Source organism: Cryptomeria japonica, chromosome 5 (genome assembly GCF_030272615.1).
Source record: "Cryptomeria japonica chromosome 5, Sugi_1.0, whole genome shotgun sequence".
In the NCBI taxonomy this organism is placed as follows: Eukaryota; Viridiplantae; Streptophyta; class Pinopsida; order Cupressales; family Cupressaceae; genus Cryptomeria; species Cryptomeria japonica.
Window position 1 is genome coordinate 61,173,816 of NC_081409.1, and position 22,420 is coordinate 61,196,235.

The following is a 22,420-nucleotide window of genomic DNA, read 5'->3' on the forward strand; positions in this document are numbered from 1 at the left end:
TATGTCACCTAAATCCTAACGTCAACAGCTATTTAATTGCTAAAGTAGATGATAGTTGGCTTTGGCATCGAAGATTTTGTGATATAAATTTTGATAACATTGTCAAAGTTAGTAAGTCCAAGTCGGTAAGAGGTTTGCCTCAGTTGGACAAACCAGTGAATGCTCTATGTAAGGAATGTCAGTTGGGAAAGATGACATCCTCAACTTTTAAGAGCAAATCTTTTTCAGCTGAACATTTGTTAGATTTGGTTCATACAAATCTCTGTGGACCCATAAGGACTAAAAGTATTCAAGGTGACAAATATTTTATGATCTTGAGTGATGATTGCTAAAGAATGATGTGGGTCACATTCTTGAAGGACAAAACAAAAGACTTTAGTAAGTTTAAGGCATTTAGAGCCTTTGCTGAAAAGGAAAGTGGTAAGAAGATTAAGTGTCTGAGGACTGATCAAGGTGGTGAATTTACTTCAGAGGAATTCACTAGATATTGTGAAGACAATGGAATTAAGAGGCAACTTTCTGCACCAAGGACACCACAGTAGAATGGTATTGCAGAGAGGAACAACCGGTCTATTGTTGAAGCTGCTAGAACGATGGTAATATGGGGAGGAGTAGCAAAAACTTTCTGTAGAGAAGTTGTTAGCACAATAGTCTACACTATGAACTGGATATTGGTAAAAAGAGGTAAGGATAAAACTCCTTATGAATAGTAGTATGGTAGATCACCTAATGTTTGTTATTTTAGGATTTTTGGCAGTGAATGTTTTATCAAGAGAGGGGACTATGTTAGTAAGTTTGAGGCTAAAACTGATGAAGGCATATTGCTTGGTTACTCCACTAAGAGTAAGGCCTACAAATGTTACAACAACCAGACATAGAGAATCATTGAAAGTGCTGATGTCCAAGTGGATGAGTATCCTGAAGTCTTAGGAGAAACTAGTTAGGAGATAAAGGAAGAAGAACCTTTTATAATGATTTTAGAACCAGAAACGGTGAGACTAGAAGCTGATGAAATTAAAATTGTAGTGCCAGTTCAACCGCAACAGGTAAATTCTGAAGAAGAAGATGATGATAGTGAGGAAGAAGAACCTGAAGATAATGATCATGTTATTCCAAGGTATGCGAGACTCAATCATAATACTGACCAGATTATTGGAGATAAAGATGCGGGAGTATTAACTAGAAGAAGAATTAGAGAGAATTCTCGCATGAGCTCTAGTATTCAGCCTAGAACTGCTAAGGAAGCATTTGGAGATGATCATTGGATTAAAGCTATGAAAGAGGAGGTTGACCAGATTGAGAAGAACAATACATGGACCCTAGTACCCAGATCAATGAATAAAATGTGATAGGCACTAAATGGGTTTTCAAGAATAAACTAAATGAAGATGGAGTAGTAGTCAGAAACAAAGCTAGATTGGTATGCAAAGGTTATGCACAGGAAGAAGGAGAAGACTATGGCGAGACATTTGCACCAGTTGCTAGATTGGAAGGTGTTAGGACTCTACTTGCATTTGCAGCATATAAGGGATTCAAAGTATATCAGATGGATGTGAAGTTAGCAGTTTTGAAAGGAATACTGGAAGAAGAAGTATACATTGAGCAGCCAGATGGTTATGGTTTGATTGATGCAAAGGATATGGTGTGTAAACTGCACAAGACACTATATGGTTGGAAGCAAGCATCGAGAGCATGGTACGAAAGGGTAGATTCACACCTAATGAAGATAGGTTTTCAGAGAACCAGTGAAGACAACAATATATATTTGAAATCTGAAGGTGATAAGATACTGGTGAGTGAAGCGTTTGTAGATGATATCATATTTGGAGGCAATGATGACATGAGTGATGACTTTGCAAATGAGATGAAAAGTGAATTTGAAATGTCTCTAGTAGGAGAGATAAAATTCTTCATAGGTTTGTAAATTCAGCAGATGAAGAGTGGTTTTTTTATCATACAGTCTAAATATGCGAAAGAGGTGTTGAAATGTGGCGACTGATCAGCAAAGTACTGTACACTTAGCACGTATCCTTACACGGGACATAAAAAATAGAACCTGAATTTGTCCCAAAGTGAATATATAAAGTTGGTGTTGAAAAGATTTAACATGCAGGATGCAAAAGCAGTTAGTACACCTTTGGCTAGTTATTCCAAATTGACTAAGGAGATGTGCCCAAAGGCATAGGAAGAAGTAAAGAAAATGTCTAACATCCCATATTCATCAGCTGTTGGTAGTCTGATGTATGCAATGGTATGCACAGGGCCAGATATTGCACATGCAGTGGGAGTTGTGAGCAAGATTATGAGTAATCCGGGTATGGAACATTGGAATGCTGTGGAATGGATCCTTCGGTATTTGAAAGGAACCACTACGAAGGCATTATGTTTCAAAGGATCTAATGCTGCTCTGAGTGGATTTGTTGACTCTGATCTGGCAGGTGATATTGATTCACGGAGGAGTACTACAGGGTATGTTTTTACTATAGGGGGAACTACAGTCAGTTGGATTTCTAGGCTGCAAAAGGTTGTTGCACTTTCAACCACTGAAGCTGAGTATGTTGCTGCTACAGAAGCCAGCAAAGAGATGATTTGGTTACAATGTTTTCTGGACGAATTGGGTCAGACACAGGAGGATTGCCCATTGTATACTGATAGCTAGAGTGCCATTCATCTTGCGAAGAACTCTGCTTTTCATTCAAAGACAAAGCACACTCAGCTCAGGTACCACTTAATTCGGACTGTTTTGGAGGAGGGTCAGTTATGGCTTGAGAAGATTCACACAAGTGAGAATCCTACCGATATGTTCACGAAGGCAGTTCCACAAGAGAAGCTGATTTCTTCATCAGTTTCTGTTGGTCTTCTTGATTGATAATTGTGGAATTTATACCAGTCGAGTCCCAGTGTTTTATCCAGTGGATGTTGCATGTACAGTGGTGTCATGTAGTATCAGTCTCCAAGAGGGAGATTGTTTGGTGTGGAGCTTGATCAGTCTCCAAGTGGGAGATTGTTGAAATGTGGCGACTGATTAGCAAAGTACTGTACACTTAGCATGTATCTTTGCCGGGGTCTGGGGTTGGGCCGGGCCTTGGGTAGGGATTCGGGGGCGGTAGCCCCTGAGAAAAGCGGGGGTTCGGGGGCGGGAGCTCCCGAGAAAATTTTTTTTGGGTTTTTTTTTTAATGAAAACCGACATTGTAAAAAAACCCTAAAAAGGCCGACTTTGTTTTTGCCCTAAAAACGCATGTTATAAGCGGCTGGGATGCTTAAGGCATTGTAAGGTTGATGTACTGTTTTTGCTGGATGATAAGAAAGATTGGACGACTGTGTATGGTGGACGTAACCTGTTCTGTGTGAACCACTTTAAAATCTGTGTTATGTGTCCTATTTTATTTCTTTATCTTTTGTATTTAAATTTGCATATAATTGTTAGTTCATATTTGCTTCGGATCTGCTTGAAACCCTAACAAGAGGTATTGAAGATATTTAGAACGAGTGATTGTAAGCCAGTTGGGAGACCAATGGTTACACGTTGTAAACTGTGTAAGGAGGATGAAGCAACATCTATTGATGAAAAGGAGTATAGGTCAATAATAGGGAAATTGCATTATGTTGTTCACAACAGACTGTATATTGCTCATGCAGTTGGTTTAGTTGGTAGATTTTAGAAGAATCCAAAGGAAACACACTTGATAGCAACCAAAAGGATATTTAGATATTTGAAAGGTACTATTGACTATGGATTATGGTATCCATATGAAGGTAACTTTGATTTGAAGGTTTATACAGATGCAAATTGAGCAGGTAATGTTTATGATAGGAAGAGCATAACCGGTGGTGATTCTTTGTTGGAGTAAGACTTGTATCATGGAGCAACAAGAAGCAGAGCTATATATCACAATCCACTGCTGAAGCTGAATATGTTGCAACATATATGAATTGTACCCAGGCAATCTGAATGAAACACATTCTGGAAGGATTCAAACTAAAGATTACAGATACAGTATAGATTTTATGTGACAACACCAGTGCAATAAATATTTCAAAGAACCCAGTGTTGCATGCTAGAACCAAGCATATTGAGCTGAAATATCATTTCTTGAGAGAGAGTCCAGAGTAAAGATGTGTTATTCGAGCATGTATCTACTAAGGAGCAGCTTGTGGATATCTTTAGTAAACCTATGCCTAAGACTACTTTTGAGTATCTTGGAGGTTAGCTAGTGGTTGTGCCCCAACATGAGGTCAATTGAGCAAATGTGGAATACATCAGTCCTGAAGATAATTAAAGAATATTGAAGCAGGACTGGTTTAGAGTGGAGTTATTCCACAAGGGGAGCATGAAGTTGCAGATTATTGATACAGAATAGTGAAGTATGATACTGCATGTTTTACTTTCACTTTGACATTGTTGTCAAAGAGGGAGAAGAACTGTATGATTGATAGAGAGAACATCTAGCCAATTACAAGTTGAAGAATTTGTGACTCAGTTGAAGGAGAGTACATGGTAACATGTAAACCAGGATTCCTATACACAATCAATCACAATCAAGGGTATTGATACTTGTACTGCCATGAATGCCAAAGGGGGAGATTGTTGGCATTTGCATGAAGATTGCATTGATGAACAATTATGTTGTCATTGATGTCAATTGTAATCAGTAATGATGTTGTTTTGCAACCGGTAGGTGAGCTAGTAAAGGAAACCAATACTACTTTAGAAGAAGTGAGATCAACCGGTAACCCTACCCGTTGATGTGCCAAACCGTAACCAATGGAGCTTGGTGAATCGGTTGTATTGGTTTATGATTGAATGATGAACGACAACGATTATGCGACGTATACATGTTGTATGAAAAAAGTTTCAAATGGTTTTTGGCGCATAGAGATAAGGGTTTTATCTTGGGAATGAGTAAGTACATTACATGAAGCAGAAACTGCGTGATGAGTTATAGGGATCGATGAAGCGGTGATCAAGGAGGGGTCGAGGTTGTCTTGAATGATGTGCAATGATTGCTATGTAATCCAACAGTCATACTTGAACCGATTTGTTTGTAATCTCTATGAGATCTTAGGTTTGTGATGTGTTACCGATCTGTTGTTTTGCTTTTAAGGTCAATGAGTAGTTTTGTTATAGGGTTGGCAATTTTGGTTAAGTGTAAGAGTGATTGGTTGCTGAACCAGAAGGTGTATCTGCAGTATGTGTAAAGGCAGATAGTAGCATGAAAAGGATCTGATCAAGCAGAGTAGTGCTGTTCACCGGATCAACAAACCCCTGTTGTTCTCTAACAATTACAACAGTCAAATCCCTTAACCGGGTAAGCTCTAACAAGCTCAGTGCTATCTAAATCCTCTAACCAGGTGATTCATTAGCTTGGATTACAAATCCTCTACCGAGGTTACTCCTAACATGGTATTGCTTCTAATAGGGCATTATAGTCAATCTATTAACCGGGTGCTCCTAATAGGGCGAACTTCAGAAGAGTTCAGAATTCTTGTGGGTATTCATCCCCGCCGTGGTTTTTCCCATTTGGTTTTCCACGTCAAAATCATTGTGTTAAATGGTGAATGTTTTTGTTGTTATGTTTGCTATGGTTAATTTTCTTAACTGCTAAATCCACTTAGATATGATAAGATGACCGACAACAATATGAAATGTGCTTTTACTTTTGTAAGTAAAGTATTTGGATGTTTTGGTTAAAAGGTTTTGAGAGTTTTAGAGTTGCTTTACTGTTATTCTGTTACGACAGTCAACCGGTTTACTTGACAGCGATATTACATTTGTTAGTTCAATGTTTGAACCAGTCAGTTCTGAGTTTGACTTGAGAGGTTGTTTTTTAGTTTTGCGAAAGTCTAGTCAATTTTCTATCTACTGATTCACCCCCCCATCTCAGTAGTTGATCGGATCCTTATTGATTTATCATACCAGCATACTGATTTAGGGCACCAACCCAAGGAGCATGAACTCAGTGATATACAACTAGATACAAATTTATTACAATGAAAGCACCTTGTTACAAACGAGTTTTGTCACACCTATTCAACTTCTCTCTACCTATTCAACTCTCCTTGTCCGGTTAAACCCTTCTCTTTCGTATTTCAATCCTCTCTGTCTGATTTCTCTTATGCTTTGCTTCTCCCTTGTCTGATGTCCTTTATGACACACACTGCACTGCTTCAATCTCTGCTGCCTCCTTACTAGTACAAACACTATAGGTTCACACCGCTGTTATACTCAATAATGGTTTATCGGTTTCCTTAACCTTACGGGTTAAACCTTGTTAAACCTCTTACCAGTTATACCTTTCCTGTCGCTTCTCCTTTAGATTATCAGGTGCTTTACTATTCTTAGTATGATTAACTCTCTATTTGCACAACCTCACTCTTCTCCTACAACATGCATCATATATCATCTCTTCAATCTGCATATTTATATATAAGCTTTCTCACCAGAAAGAGGTTTAAACTATCTGCGGTTAGGGTTTCCTCTTCGTACCACGAACCGTATCAAATCAAATCAAATCTCCTCTCCACGATTGACAACCTGCAACAAATCAACCTTCACCGCCATTTCCATTCCTTCCAGAATACGCTTACTATATTTGGAAAACACGGCTCCGCTTTTTGTCTATCATCATAAATGCTCTGGATGTTTTCTTCATCAAATCTGATCTGCTACTTGATGTCCTGCATCGATCCTTACATCACCACTCTGAATCTTTGTCTATCGTTCTGCTTCAAGCCGTAAACCTCTGTCTTCATCCCGTGATTTATGCAGACTACATTAAATGTCTTATCAATCACTCAGCTTAGTCCCTTGTGTCGGTTTAGACTCAGTCATCGACTAAGCATGCAACCGGTGTATCCCTTACACTATCGGTTATCTTATCTTACCGATGATGCTTTACCCAGTTAACGTTCATACCTGCACTTCATTGTTCTGTCGGTTGAGACACATTAGCCCGGTCACCAAACTCAGACACATGTCTATCTCATAGGAGCTCTTTACTCTGTCTCTTTTGCTCACTTACCGGTTGCCATCCTTACCGGTTTACTTTACATCTCCTTGCATACCGGTGGTCATGTTCCTTCTGTTGTCCCTTGCTTCCTTATCGGTAGATAATACTTATGTTTGCATACTGGTTGACCATACCGGTTGACATCAATGACAATACAATGTCAACAAAAACAAACCAACGTATTCTTTGATGCAACTGTTAGAAGCTGAAGCTGTAAATACTGTGTAATATTAGCCCGTAGGTAGATGGGTATAAGCAAAATTCTATAAATAGACTTTTGTATCGAAGCTGATTATTTTGTAATAAATAAAATAGCACTTTTCATGATCAAAGCAGTAGCGTAAGGAAGCCATTTCGTCTTGTCACACGACGAACTAAGCAGGCAAGGCCGAGTTCTTGGGACATGTAGTGACTTTTGTTAGTTTACTAGTGTGTTTATTTCTATTCTTCTCATTATTTGCATGTGTTGTTTGCAATTTATTCAAATTTTGTAATTGTTGTAAGATGGTGTTGTTCCTGTCACTGGGAAGTGACAGTTCTTGTCACTGGGGTTATTTTGCTTTGTTGTAGGTTTATTTCTACATGTTGCATTTCATCCCCACTTAGTTTGCTACCTACAACGCTTGTGTAGATAGCCGCGACACCTTTCAAAAACATACAATCCTCCGATTGAAACTTAGACCAAGTTGAACATAATTTATTCTTTACTCTGGTGTTGGCCTATCAGTCCTAATCAATGATATACATCGAAGTAATGATAACATTGTCATGAAGGAAAAATAATTCTATGCAAGAGAGGATATCAAGCTATAAAATATACAACTCAAGCAAGGGAAAGTGGATCCTATGAAAGGAGGAACAATTAAAAACTATTCTTGGGCCTTAACATAGAGAGAAGAATCATTGTAGATGAAATTATATCACCATGAATGATAATGAGCTCCTAAAAGGTAAGCTACCAATGTCACATAGGGAGGAGAAACATAGTAGGAACCTAAATGTTATTTGGAAGGTATCAGATGAGGGTGAAACTCATTTTCACATATTATTTGAATGGTACTACGATGTGTTGTTAAATTTTACAGACCTAATCATGAGATTCATTAGTGGAATTGTCGTGAATGTGATGATACTTACAAGAAGAATGATTCTCTTAATTTTTTACACGATGTTTTCTTCGATTTTTAAAGAGAGATTAATCAATTTTGCTTGGAGAAGGTCAAATAAAGTACTTTGCCTTTGTAACGGGAAGTTGGGAGAAGAAGACCTAGATGCATTAGACAGTGGTGGAGGTGATATAAAGCTAAACCTTCTTTAGAAAAGTGTGATGTAGATTTAATATGAGCCTCAATACTTTTTGGCACACGTCCTAAACCATGTCCATTTTATCCATTTTTAGAATCAGATATAGGTTTTAAATATCTAGCGGACAGGGTTTATTCTTAGTTTCAAATTCTAAAGAGTCACAATCATCATTAAGAATTGTGTGGAAAGAAGAGATAGGAGTGAATTTAGAATAAGCTTGGATGAATGAAACACAAGGCTACTTTACGGTTTCATAGTTGGATTGGGGGCCTTATATCCATTAGAGGAACGTCTAAAGTCTAATGAACCCTAATTTTTCTCTAAGAAAGCATCATCAATAAGATACTATAATATAGAAGGAATCATAGTGTGCAAGGAGGATACACAACCTTCTTCATCTTGAACACCATTATAAGGATTAGGATCAGACTTGATTGTGTGGAGCTCGTTATCATTTATGAATTTAATTGTGCATTGAAGGGTAGAAGGGACTACTTTGATAGCATTGATCCACAGTCTATCTAGAAGAAGATTATAATTGAGAGTGTTGGGGATGACATGGACAGATGTTGGTAAAGTCATAAGTGCTACTGTAATCTTAATCATGATTATACCAAGGGGATTTCTATCCAATTGTCAAAGCCACAGACAATATTAATGCTACAAACATTAAGTCTTGAACCTTTGTCAGGTATTTCTTATCTTATTTTCATGTACACAAGGTGCGATCAAGAGGGGATTATTTTCGTTTTGATCCTCTAAAGAAGGCAATTCATCTTGTGAGAATATAATATCTTTTGGTCTTGTAGAGGGAGGAGAAATTAGCTTTGTAAGGCTTCTTGGATCAACTCATGGTATGAAGGTGTAGTTTGAATCAACTCCAAAAGGGAGATCTAAGCTAAGGTAGTGTGTAGTTGTTCAACGAGATTAGATTCTCTAGCAAGATGTTGATGAGAAAAATTGCTTGGATAGTTATTAGTGTGAGCCACTGTATCATAACTATGTTGTTGTGACACTTGTTATTTCATCTTATCTCTTTGAGTCATTTGTTTTACAAAGTTTAAGATGGACCTAGGATGTGTAGTTGGTTTATAAGAAACAGTCCCATGGTTCTCATGTTCATTTGTGTGATTGGAAACATGAATAGTATTGAATTGGTATTGATTAGGCTCTTTGTTTTGCAAGGATTCATCTCTAGAAGGGAGAACATGAAAGAAAGTGCTAATGACATCATCCTATTGTATGAAGGTATCTTCTTGAGTACAACAAAATTTTGGAGAGGGCGTAGCAATATCAATCAATACTTCATCTCTAGGAGAGCTATCATGTATTGAGGTAAAGTGAGTTTATGGATGGTGTTTATGATGTTATCCGCTTGCACTAAAACATCCTCATGGAGGTAGTACATTTTAGTAGAAGCACCAACATTATTGCTTAAAGCCTCATCCCTCAGAGGGAGATGTTTGGAAGAAGTGTTGATACTCTCATCTTGCACCAAATTTTCTCATGGTTGGGACCAATTTTTGGAGAGGGTAAAGAATACCTATGGGTAGAAGGAATAACTTAGTTATCAATCAAATGCATAAAAGGGAACATCACGAAGGTCTTGGATAAAACTTGAAATTGAAGTAACAAAAAGAAGATTACAACTTTATTTAATGAAATAACAAATTATGTAACCAAAGCAATGTTAAACCAATGTATGTAATGAATTCCTTAAAATTTTATAGAAAAATCAGATTTGGAACTAGAAATCAGAAGTTATGCAAATTTAAAAGAAAATTCAGGTTTAGCAAAATGAAATATGGTGGAAATTGGGTTCACTAGTCTAAACATGTAAACTAGGAATCAAATCCAAACCTACCAATGACATTGGAAAGCAATCAATTAGGCCCAACTAGAAATCCTTGGGAAAGATGGGACTTGATCGATTGCCCTATTTTTTATTTGATTGTCTTGATGAGTTAGATACAAAGAACTGGGGTAAATAATGTAATGTTGACAACGAATAGTTTAAGCAGAAAAATGAAGAACTTGAAATCAATTCAGGTACATAATTGCAAAGGATACACAGAGAGGAACCTGTGTTTGTTATATGAGCTGAAAATGAATGAACTATGTCAATAGGGACCCTAGTCCTATTGTTGATCAGTTGAGCATGGAACTCAGATTTGGAATCTTGAGACTCGCAAATTTTAAGTCAAAAAGCATCAAACAGTGAGAACACTTGTCATTGTTTCGACAAAAAAGACCTGAATTTAAGGGAAGTGAGATAATAGGGCCTCAATATTGGATCTATAATTTATTTTAGGATTGATTATTTTTAAGGGGGTTAAAAGTTCTTTCTTTGAGCTTTAAAAAGATATAAGACCCATATTGATTTGAAATGATATAGGACATAGGGAACACTTAAAGTAAGGGCCCAAATAGAAATGTGTTGAGGTTTTAAAATAAGAACCAACAGATATTCTTGAATTGAGGATTAATTCAAGACAAGAAATGGTTTCAAAATGCTTAGAGGTATGAAAAAATTAAAATGAGTGCTAGGAGATTGTAAAATTAGACACAATAATTAAAGGACTCGTACAATTTACGACACTACATATTGTATCTTTTTCTACTAGTCTAGTCGTTATGAGGGATATAAGTTGCTCTTTATACATGGATCATAAAGGTTAAAAGGTGTAAGCTGCAAATGACAATCAAATGCAAAGATCAAGACTAGCTAACCAATAACAAAGAATGGCACACACAATACCTAAAATTTTAGCCAGTTTTGGTGAGAGTAGGGCACTAGGTACCTAGGTCCACCCAAAAATAGGCCTTTGAAGGGAGAACAAGCCATTTTGGCCTTAATATAGGACGTAGTTACGAATTTTGTGTTCGACAAATTTTTAATCTTAGGATCATCCGTAAAGTTTTTTAGTAGCATAGAAGATAAATGGTCTTAAAATGAACTAGGAGAATGGACACTAAAGCAAGTGCTAAATAATTAGTGAAATTATTTCAATAAATAATTAACTATACTACAATTAAGACCTACTTTAGGAGGGATATAAACTTGTTCTCATACTCACGGTAAAATATAAAGAAGTAAAATCTTAGCAACTTATGAATGCATAATATCATTCACAATTTGAAGCATACACTTACACAACATATAAGAAGTATAAGAATAGAATGAGTACAAAGCATACATGAAACAAACATGGAGTAAACGTATTGAAAAGATGCAAGACATGCAACGAACATAATATAGACAAGAAACAAAGTAAACACGTAAGACACGAAGAAAACTCAAAAGACATGTAATGTATATGATAACAATGCAAGCAAACAAAAGTTCCAAGTGAGTGAGGTAAGGCTAGCCCGGTATTGAATGCTACATATCAATAGCAAACATCATATGTAGAATATAAAAAACACATAGAGGCACTTAATATATCAATAGCAAACATCATATGTAGAATATAGAAAACACAGAGGCACTTAATCAATCCATACATGCAAGAAATCGATACGAGAAGATAAATAAATGCAAGAATTGAATAGTTGACATATGTATCAACTCAATTAATGCAAGTTAAACACGAGGGTACATGACTCTAGCATTAGCTTGGTTTGTCACTAGAGGACATGTACAATACAAAAGTATCGTGGGTCTAGAAATGTAAGTTATGCTAGATTACCATGGATGACCAATGCCTTAGGTGGCATAAATAAAGAATCGCAAACTAGGAAGTTGCATTACACAAGGTGATCAAGTTGAGTCCTATGAATTGCACTCACTGGCATGTTGTGTTATATTGGGTGTTTCATTGACCAAAAAAATTAGAAGAGGCCGTAGTGATAACCATGCCTCAGGGTATAATATAAAAAGAACACCTCAAAGAGAACACGTGAGTAAACTAAAGCTTAGGAAACCATAGGCCTGCCTTAAAATATTAGTATATTTTATATGGCAATATTTTAAGGAAATGAAGAGGGAAAGGGATCTGCAAATAAGGATATGAATATTCTAAGACAAAGGGAGGAGATCCTTAAACAAAGATACACACACTTCTCAAAAGAAGCAAAGCGCATCCTTGAACAAGGATGCAAACTTGCCAACAAGGAGGTATCCATGCGCTTGTTATATAGGCAAGTATGATCACGCTGGCAAGTATAATCACGCTTGAAGATTAATGTGTTGCTACCATACACAATGTATGGTTGCACGTAAGATTTTACCATCGCGAATGGTGATACACAAACATGTAGAGCTCTAAATGCAACATAGGGAATAGCAACACGATGAAATAAATTATTATTTTGAATGGACATGACAAAGGTGAAAGCCAGTTTCACTTGTCGTAGATAAAAAATAGATATAAATATAGAAGGGGAGATCAAGAGTTAGAGAAATAGATAGAGAGATAGAGAGAGGTGGAGAGAGAGATTAAAATAGGGAGATAGAGGTAAAGAGATTGACAGATATTGAGGGAGATGTAGAGGGGGAGATAAAGATAGAGAGGTAGAGAGAAAGAGATAGATAAATATATAGGAAGGGGAGAGATAGATAGATGTGGAGGGAGAGGGAGAGGGAGAGGGAGAAATAGAGATATATGTGGAGAAAGAGAGGGAGATATATGTAGAGGGAGAGGAAGAGTTATTATTAAATACAATGTATAATTATAATATTTTTTAAAATGAATTTACATCACACACCCACATAGAATTCTTAATGAAAAGTTTAATATCCTAACATCCACATAATTTTTTTTTTTTTTGAATCAACTAAAGAAATATATTTAAATCTGTATCAACATGAAACCATATTTTATACGTATCATATTTTAAATAACACTTTTATATTATATTTTACTTATAATAGAAAATAATAAATTTAAATAAATTATAAGATATACAATTAATTAATTAATTAATCTTATTTATATATAAATATATATTGAATATCATTAAGTTTTCAAATATCAATAAAGTTATAAACAAAAGACAAAAAAAAGATTTAATAAAGTTTTGCATTATGTGAAGCTAGATATGTAAGAGAAATGAGGGTCATGAATGTGTTGGAATGAAGGAAAATACATTAATAAATGATATATAAAATTGGTGTTGATTAGATGAATTATTTAAATTTATAATAACATGATTGTAAAATTATCATGTTCCCAATAATATTTGAAAGTAACCACTCCAAAATGTTTACATGAGATTTTTTTATTAAAATAAAATTTATAAATATAAAATCACTTTATTCACAAGATGAGTCTTTATACATAGACGTTCAATATCAAAGAATAATGCCAAGATGTTGATAATAACCTCTAAAAAATAAAACTAACTCATTTCATTTATTTTTGAATTTGTAATCTCCCTAAAACATTCTATTATGTTCAATCAATTTTGTATTGCTTTACATAATTCTCAATACAAATAATTAATGAAAGATAATCGCTATAATCTAAATGTTTAAATACTATTGTTAATTTTTGACTATTATTTGAATAAATTTAATTTCTTTCTATATTTGTTAAAATGTTTATAAATCAACTAAAATTTTACTTACAATCAATATAACTATCATATATATTACAATCAATATAATTTTTATATTTATATATATACAAGTCAATATTTTTTATTACAAATAATATAAAAAATAATTAGACACCACAAATTAATATCACATACATCCTACTTTTATGTCAAAGCTATACAAATTTTTAAGAAACAGTAATATATTAATACATTAATACTCTTATATTATGAATTAGATAATAAATACAACAACTATCCGAGTAGCCCAAACTTATACACACAAATTCTTGAAACTTATCTCGCATATGGAGGAGTTTGTCAACAGGTAATGTGAGCGGGTTTGTCCATGTCTAGAGGTGGTAGGGGCCCACAGTAAACGTCCCTCCCGTACGATGGAGTATGAATGACGAACCACACATTTATTTTTGTTCTTCCAATTTGCTCTTTCCAAATAATATAACAATAATCATGCCATTCAGGCAGGCCCAATCAGAATTTTTTAAATTATTTGACTGCTTTAGTTGTACAACCAGCAGACTTTCATTTATTAAATGAACAAAAATAGGATTTTCTGGTTTCAAAAATTGAATTTTCTATGTATTTTTTTTAATATGATCTAATGAGAATTAAGAAAACTGATATTTTTATAATTACATAAAATATAAAATAAATGTGAACTATAGACTTGTTCAAAATTCTTAAATCTGATTGGTCCGCTTAAAAAAAAAATGACCTGGGTGAATGTATAAGTATCCGGGAAGAACTAATAAGTAATCATATTTATTTGATTATTTTTATGGAATTTCTTAGGTTATTTAGGAAACATAGTAAGCAAGTGGGCTTTGAGAATCACTTACACAATTGAATGTTAAAACAGTCTAGTAATATAAAATCACTTACCTAGATGATCAAATTATTTTTTATTAGGTATGTATGAAGACCACTTTTTGAAAGTCATTTTTTTGGGGACCACACAAAGCACATAAATGAACATGAAAGTTTGAACTAAATAAACATATTTTTTTAGTCCTTTTGTGTAAATATGTGTAATATACTAAAGATTGACGAGGATAATTTTTAATAATTTTATGTCAATATTTATTATTATTAATTTTTATCGGTCCTAATTGTTGTTCTGAAAACCATTGTCTGAACTAATTTTTGTTTTCATGACTTAATACTTCTAGGTCTAAGGCTAGGATTGGGCTTCCAAGCTTAAAATAAATAGAAATACATGAGTTTCAAATTTTAAATTTTATGAAATGCATAACCACTCCAATAGATATGCTTGTTTTGAAAATAATTGGGAGATGTAATTAGAAACGTCCATTCGTTCTAAAATGGGTACCCATTTTAAAATATGATATAATGAGAATTTATACGTGTTTTTGTATAGAATGGGTACTTATTAAAATATAGGTACTTATTTTTGCACAAAATGGGTGCCAATTTTTGAAAGGAAAATAAGTACCTATTTCCAGTGGGCATTTTAGTTTGGGATCCCGAACCTCAACATGTATATATTTATGAATTTGATTAAAATAATTTATGATATTAATGTAATCATAAAATATGCATATTTGTATCATAAAATTGTGAAGTCATTATGCTCATTAAATTATCAATAATAGATAAGATGTTTTTAGAGGTTCCATCAAGCAAAACCTTTGTGGATATTCAGAAGCATCTTCAAGATCAACACGAGATGTCTTATAAAGTCATGACCTTCTTCTTGAAAAATATGTTGTTATTGATCATGATGGATGCGAAGACGCCCTTGTAGGAAGATGTTCTTGATGGATGCAACGATGTCCTTGTTCAAAATTATTGGTTGTAATATTTGTGATAGCCTCTTTTTAGTTGGATTGTGAAAATGCTAAAATTCGGGTAAATGTGCGGAAGTTGAAGTAATTATGCATAAATAGTGAGCTATGATTGTTAAATCGAGACATGAACCTGGATCTGAGTAATATATGAGTACTCGGGTTTGTTCCCAGAAGGAGCTCCTGATTTGTTGGGACGATAATGCATGTCGCTCTGGTGCTCTACAGTTTTTGTCGTCCAAAGGGAAACATATTGGTCTGTATGAATAATGTCGAGCCTGAGAATCGTTGCTTTGCACCTACTTCCTCCGCACATAAAGAAGGGGAATTTTTTTGGGAATAGGGGATTGCCTAAGTCAAATACCGGTTTAGGAATGAACCTTGATTGAAATATTGTAAATATTGAAATAAATAATGGAAATGTATAACTCAGACTGCAATTGTTGATAATGATGCTTTCCTTCTTGAATGTAATCACTCACGTTGTATGAAATGGTATGAACATGACAAAACGCTAATTACACAACGATGCTTGCATATGAATGATGTAATTTTGCTCCACAATGGTTGAATGAAGAATATGCAGCCTTGAAGATCTTTGAAAATGCTTGATGATGAATGCTCAAACACTTTAGGTTGAATACTAATGATGGATGGTGAAATTAGGTTAGTCAAATGTCTTTATATAGGGGTATCTAGGTCAATTAATGATTATGCTGGCCTACAATAGTCATGTAGAGCTACAAATTCATTTCCTATCGGAGAGATAGGGCTCATCTCCCAATTCAAAACAGAGCCTAACTAATGGGGACTAGGGTGGTAGTGCCTCAGTCCTCCTCATTTAGGGACCATGGTTTAGGCCCATGAGAAGGACAACACTCTAGGAAATAAATTGGCAACTATATATGGCACCAAAATTAGAGTTAAGGCACTGAATGGACCTAGATTGGAGATGAGGGGGAGGTATGTTAAAAAAGTCGTGCAAACATGAGGTGTAAATTTAATCAATGACAATTTACTATGCTACAATATTCTAGAAGTAGATATGATGGTAATCACACTAAAAAGATTGGCATGAATATATGAGAATTTCATCGAAAGATTGAATATTACATCTACCAATGTTGAACTGATGTTTGAGGATTTATGTAATACCCTCTTGTACCAAGACAAATGGAAGAAGCAATTTGGTAACAACAATGAGTAATTGAATTAGGAATGAACCTTTACTGCCTAGGACAAGGGCGAATGCAACTGGCTTTAGGATACAGTCCAAGAGAATTTTGTGGATACTTGGAAGAATCTGAAAAACTATCACATGCAATTATTGTGCTATACATGGTAGAGCCTTGAAAAATGGCTCACGTCATATAATATTTTGACGACAAGGAGCTAGCTTTTTTAGTCTTCATGAACAAAAGACTACTAGATTATGCAAAGTCATCGATGTTGTATTAATTTTAGATCTTCTTGACATTTCCCAAACAAGAAGGATTGGTTCATTGAGCATACAACTTGCTTAGAATTAGTGATCTTTGACTGTGCTGAGGTGTATACAATTGTTTGAAGATGAAATGTTTAGATAAACTTTGAAGGGAAATATATAGTTTTCTTCAACGTATAGTATAAGTCGTTCATCGGGCTGAATTTTCTCTCAATGGGCCACATTAGGTGTTATCGCACCAAGTTGTACATCATTTTCACCACTCACACGTACTATTTTGTTGAAAAGGTGTCCAAGAAATCCATCACACTAGTCATTAAAGATCGTGGTTTGTATTGGCTTGTTGATATCGAGAAGGTTCAATATCATGGATTATTAAGCAAGTGTTCATTTGCTATTAGTAATCTTTTGCATCAATGTTATGGGCATTTGAACCTATCTTACGTCTCTTAGTTGGCCCTTGATAAAATACGGTGGAAGGTTTCTAGCAGTAGATATAGGAGGAAAAAGCACAAAGTTCTGTCAAACTTCTATAAAGCAAATGATCATCATTTCTATAGCTCTAAGTTGAATCACAAAAACATGACATATATGTATTGAATTCGGAAATGATGTAAACTAACAAAATATGCATTTTGTTTGTATTTTATGTTTATATTTAAAAAAAAAATTAAAAAATCATTGAAGATAGTTTTTAATAAAATTTACACTATAGTTTAATTGCTAAGGCAACGTTGAAAAATAGAGCTAAATTGAACATTACTCTTTAAGTAATAGGTTTCTTTCTTTTTCCTTCGATTTTTTTTGTGTATTTATAACTCTAAACTTTAGTATATTGATTTTTTTTTCCAATATTGATAAATATATTTTTTGAATAAATATTAAAATGTGCGTATTAAAATATCAATATTTACATCAGATGTTAATATTTTCAGTATTTATCATAAATGAATTTTTTTTAATCCATCTTGATATAAAACCTTTTATCTAGTGCATCATATTTTTAAAAAAAATTTAAATATATTTTTTTTATCTCTCCTAACAAGAAAATTGCTGAACTACATGTGCATTTAGTTAAGATATTGAATTGAAAATATTGTGTCATATCTAGCTTAGCTAGATTAATTTAGCGAGATCATGTGTTTGAACAAAAGTTTTTTAATTAGAAATACTTAAATTCACTTATGTTGATAAGCTGGTGAAATATTTGACAAAACTTTATGTCTTTTCCTCAGAGTGTTTGTGGAGCTTGTCAAGTAGCGAAGCAACATAGAATATTGCTTTTAGATGATTTGTCTTGGAGATCCTTGAGAGTTCTATAGTTCGTTGATGTAAATGTTTGTGGACAAATGAATACTCGTTGTTCATTGGTGCCAGGTATTTTCTCTTGTTTGTAGATGATTTCAGTTATTAAAGGTTGGTGTTTTCCTTAAAAGAAAAATCATATATGCTTAAGCAATTGCAAAAGTTCAAGTCACTAGTAGAGAAATAGTCAAGATGTACAATCATAACTCTTAGGTCTAATAATGGAGGTGAATTCTATTTTAACCAGCTCATTATGTTTTGTGTTGTCGCACATATGGATGCCATTGTTATCATTGATGTTAAATCTTTGTCAATCTGAAGTTGTCCGATTGTAATTGGTGATCCGGATACGGATTGGTTAAGTTGATATACAGTGTATCTAGTTGATGGTCTTGATGTTTCTTTCCTTGAGAATATATTATAGAAGTAACTATAGGTTCATATTTTGTTGATGAGATGATATGAAATGATGTTTCAGTATGTTCCCGAAGGTCTGGTATTCTTCACCGAGTCCAGATGTATTTTTGCTGTTTACCCTGGAGGAACTTAATGTGGACCCAAATAAGTATTTATATCAGATATGTCTCAGGGGATTATAAGTTGGTATGTGACAGATGTCATGGTTCTTTTGGACGAACCACTTTATTTATTTTTGGTCCAGGATTCGACGATGTGTTTTGTAGAACAAGTTTTGAACCGGTGTATGCATTTTGATAAGAGAATTTGGGTGTAAAATATTTTAGATGTTGATTGGAAGGCATGCCGACTTGGTGTGAATTCTCACACATCGTTTTTACCTTCTAGATAATGTATTTTTGGGGCCGATGCTATGTACACATTACATACTCTTCTGGTTGACCTAGTGTTGCTTGCTTTTGGATCTGATTGGTATAAATTGAGAATATTGTTTTTGTTAGTATATGTACGTGTGTGTGTGAACATGAATGTGTGTGTATGGGAAATGAATATAGAGTAGTATAGAGAGTGAGATGAATGACCGATAGATGCAAAGATAGTAAGTGCAAAGATTCGGAGGTGTACAGAGTAGACATATGAGTATATATATTGAATTATTATTTGATTTCTAAGAAATGCTTTTTGTATACAATTCGATCTATTAGTCCTATTGTTTTGTGAGATCAACTTTGTATCTTGCCCTAAAAAAGTGACCTTCAACTTAGCGAGTTCTATTTGTATCTTGCCTGAGGTTGTGCACCTCAATCTGCAAGTCCAGAGCAGTAAGCTCTTTTGACAGAAAGCCTTGTTCATTGTAAAGTTGTTACTACATATTGTGAGTTTAATTCTTGTCGTTGTTTTTCTCGGTTTGGGTTTTGCATGTAAAAATTTTGTGTTGTTGTGTGGGTCTTTTTTCTATTATTTCTATTTACTTTCAACTTATTGATATGGATGAATGATAAAGTTTGAATCACTTTAATTTGGTAATATTTTGTGAATGCTGATTCACCCCCCCTCTCAAGTTCTAGTAGTGTTCAACATGTGCTAAATATGGTATGAAATATCTGTTCTCAATATTTTACACCCCACAGTCGAATGCAGTTATTAAGAGAATGAACCATACAATTACGAAGTTGGTCCAATGTATGCAGGAGAACATGAGTGTTCTCAATAAGTTTTGAGATGAGTGAGTTAACAATTTTGTTTATGTTCTCAATTGGTCTTTGACATATGTAGTCAAGGAGAAGAGCTAAGAGGAAGATAGGTTTGGGAGAAAACTGAGAGTGAGCCATCATAGGGTTTTCTATTCTACTACATATGTCCAGATTCCAGATACAAAAAGAAACAAGTTGGGCTCAAAAAGTCAGAAGTTGATGCCACAAAATATAGTGAGAATATTAGAGACTTTAGGTTGATTGATGTGGATATTAACCACATGATATCGAGTGAGGATGTGGTGATTGATGAAGATGGGCTTTTGAACTCTCTTCTAATAACAAGCATACTGAGGATGAGTGTTTGAGTGCTAATGATTTAGGTGTCCAACTTTCATTAGCTGCAATTTAAAGGGGTAGACTTATGATTTTGAATACACAGAATCTCCTAGGACTCTACCAATACTAGTACTAGATGACTTTATTTAGAAAACCTATGTAGGCTAAGTTAGGATGCCTACACCAAATTTGGATTTATAAGCTTGTACAAGCACTTCTAAGTGGTGGTGAAAACTTGTTGGTGATGTTCAAGATGATAAAATGATCAAGGGTAAATCATTGAGAGGTATGAATATGTAGGACATAGTTAAGTAGATGCTCCTACGACAAACATCCAGGGTATTTATGAGCCTTGAGATTTTTTAAGAGCGAAAGGTAAATTTGAATAGGAAAAGGAAATGAAAACCGAATAGCAAAGCCTTATGAAGGATATGTCTTGGGTTGTTTCATTTGAACCATCAGAAATTAAACCATTGGCTAGAAATGAGTGTATATAGTCAAGAACAAGGCTAATGGTATGTTGGAGAAGTAGAAGCATGATCGATGGCTAAAGAGTTCTCATAGAGAGAAGGTATTGACTATGAGGAGATTTTTTCTTCTAGATACAAAAAAATGTAAAAAAATTGTCTACTTTTGGCCATGTTAGAAAGTCTATCAAATGGACATGAAGAGTGTCTTCCTTAATGGTGATTTGATTGAAGAACTGTACATGACTTAGGCTTAGGGTTTTTAGGTTACGAGAAAGGAGTGTTAGTTATGCAAACTAGCAATGTATCTTTATGGCATGAAGTATACTCCTAGAGTATAGTACATAAAGATTGACAAGTATTTTGATTCAACATGGATTTTACAGAAGCCTTACAAATCTAAATTTGTACATCAAAAATGTTAGCTAAATGATATCATTATATCAGTCACTTATATATAGATGATATTATAATTACAATTAGTAAGGCACATTTGATTAAACAAATCAATTGTAATTTGTATGCACTTTCTGACATGACAACTTTAGGCTTCGTACATTGCTGTCTAGGTGTAGATGTTTGGCTAACAAGTGGTGGTATTTTTATTTCTTTGTCTAAATATGCCAAGGGTTTTCTAAACAAATTCAAACTAGCAGATTATTGTAAGGAATGATAATTAGGGTTTCATCGTTTCGGTCGATAAAGACAGTATATTTTGCTTGACCATCATTATATTAAAGGAAAGGAATTGAACTTGATTGATCCAAGGAGTGAATTAAGATTTGGTTAATTATTCCCTTGTTAGTGTTGAAATTGAATTATAATTAGGGCTAAGTTGTGATGCTAGATCTAGGATAAACAATGTGAAATTGATGTAAAATGATAGTAACAATATGTTTTAGATATCGTGTAGAGTTGTAAATCCAGATCTAAGGAGGGAAAATAGATTAGAACCTGTCGTGGAAAGTTTAAGCTAAATTGTGGGGATTGAGGGGAGTAGTGGTCCTCTAAATATTAGGGGGTAGACAAACTAGATGCTTTTGGGATTAGGATGATACACTAAATCCAGTATTAGAAGGTCATAAAAAACTCCCATGATAGAGGCAAGTGGGTTGTATTTGCTCTCTTCTTTTCATACGTTCAAAGGATGTGTCTAATTGTTGTTACGTGCTTTATCGAATTCCTCACTTACAGTTACTGAGACAAAACCCTACACACAAAAAGAAGAAATTAGGTTTGGTTGATTGCGTATTGCCTTAGGTCAAACACCTGTTTAGGAATAAACTTTGAATTTAATTTGTAATTGAAATAGAATTAAACTAAAATAGAATTATTTCCTTTTGAGAGAAAGCCTAGATGTAATCTAAAAATGTTTGAAATTGATACCATGATTGAGTTTTCTCGAATCATCATGCAAATTTTTATGATGTAATGTATAATGTCTTTATATAAGGTTGATGATGGATGCTTGAGAATGAATGCTTCATCTTGACTTGACCTTCTCCTTTAATGCTTGATGAATACTTGAATGGTTGCTTATATAGATGCAATTGAGAGCTCACTTATGACTTTCTG

General features: G+C 34.4%; 1 protein-coding gene across 3 annotated transcripts in view; it reads left to right on the forward strand.

Moving 5' to 3' along the window:
• Positions 1 to 22,420, forward strand: part of LOC131032791 (uncharacterized) — a 207,053-nt gene that overhangs the window by 129,385 nt on the left and 55,248 nt on the right. For all 3 annotated transcript variants that reach the window (XR_009372523.1, XR_009372521.1, XR_009372526.1), the window contains one exon: positions 18,360 to 18,501. The gene's annotated coding sequence lies outside the window, so the exon portion shown is untranslated. The remainder of the gene's footprint in view (positions 1 to 18,359; positions 18,502 to 22,420) is intronic.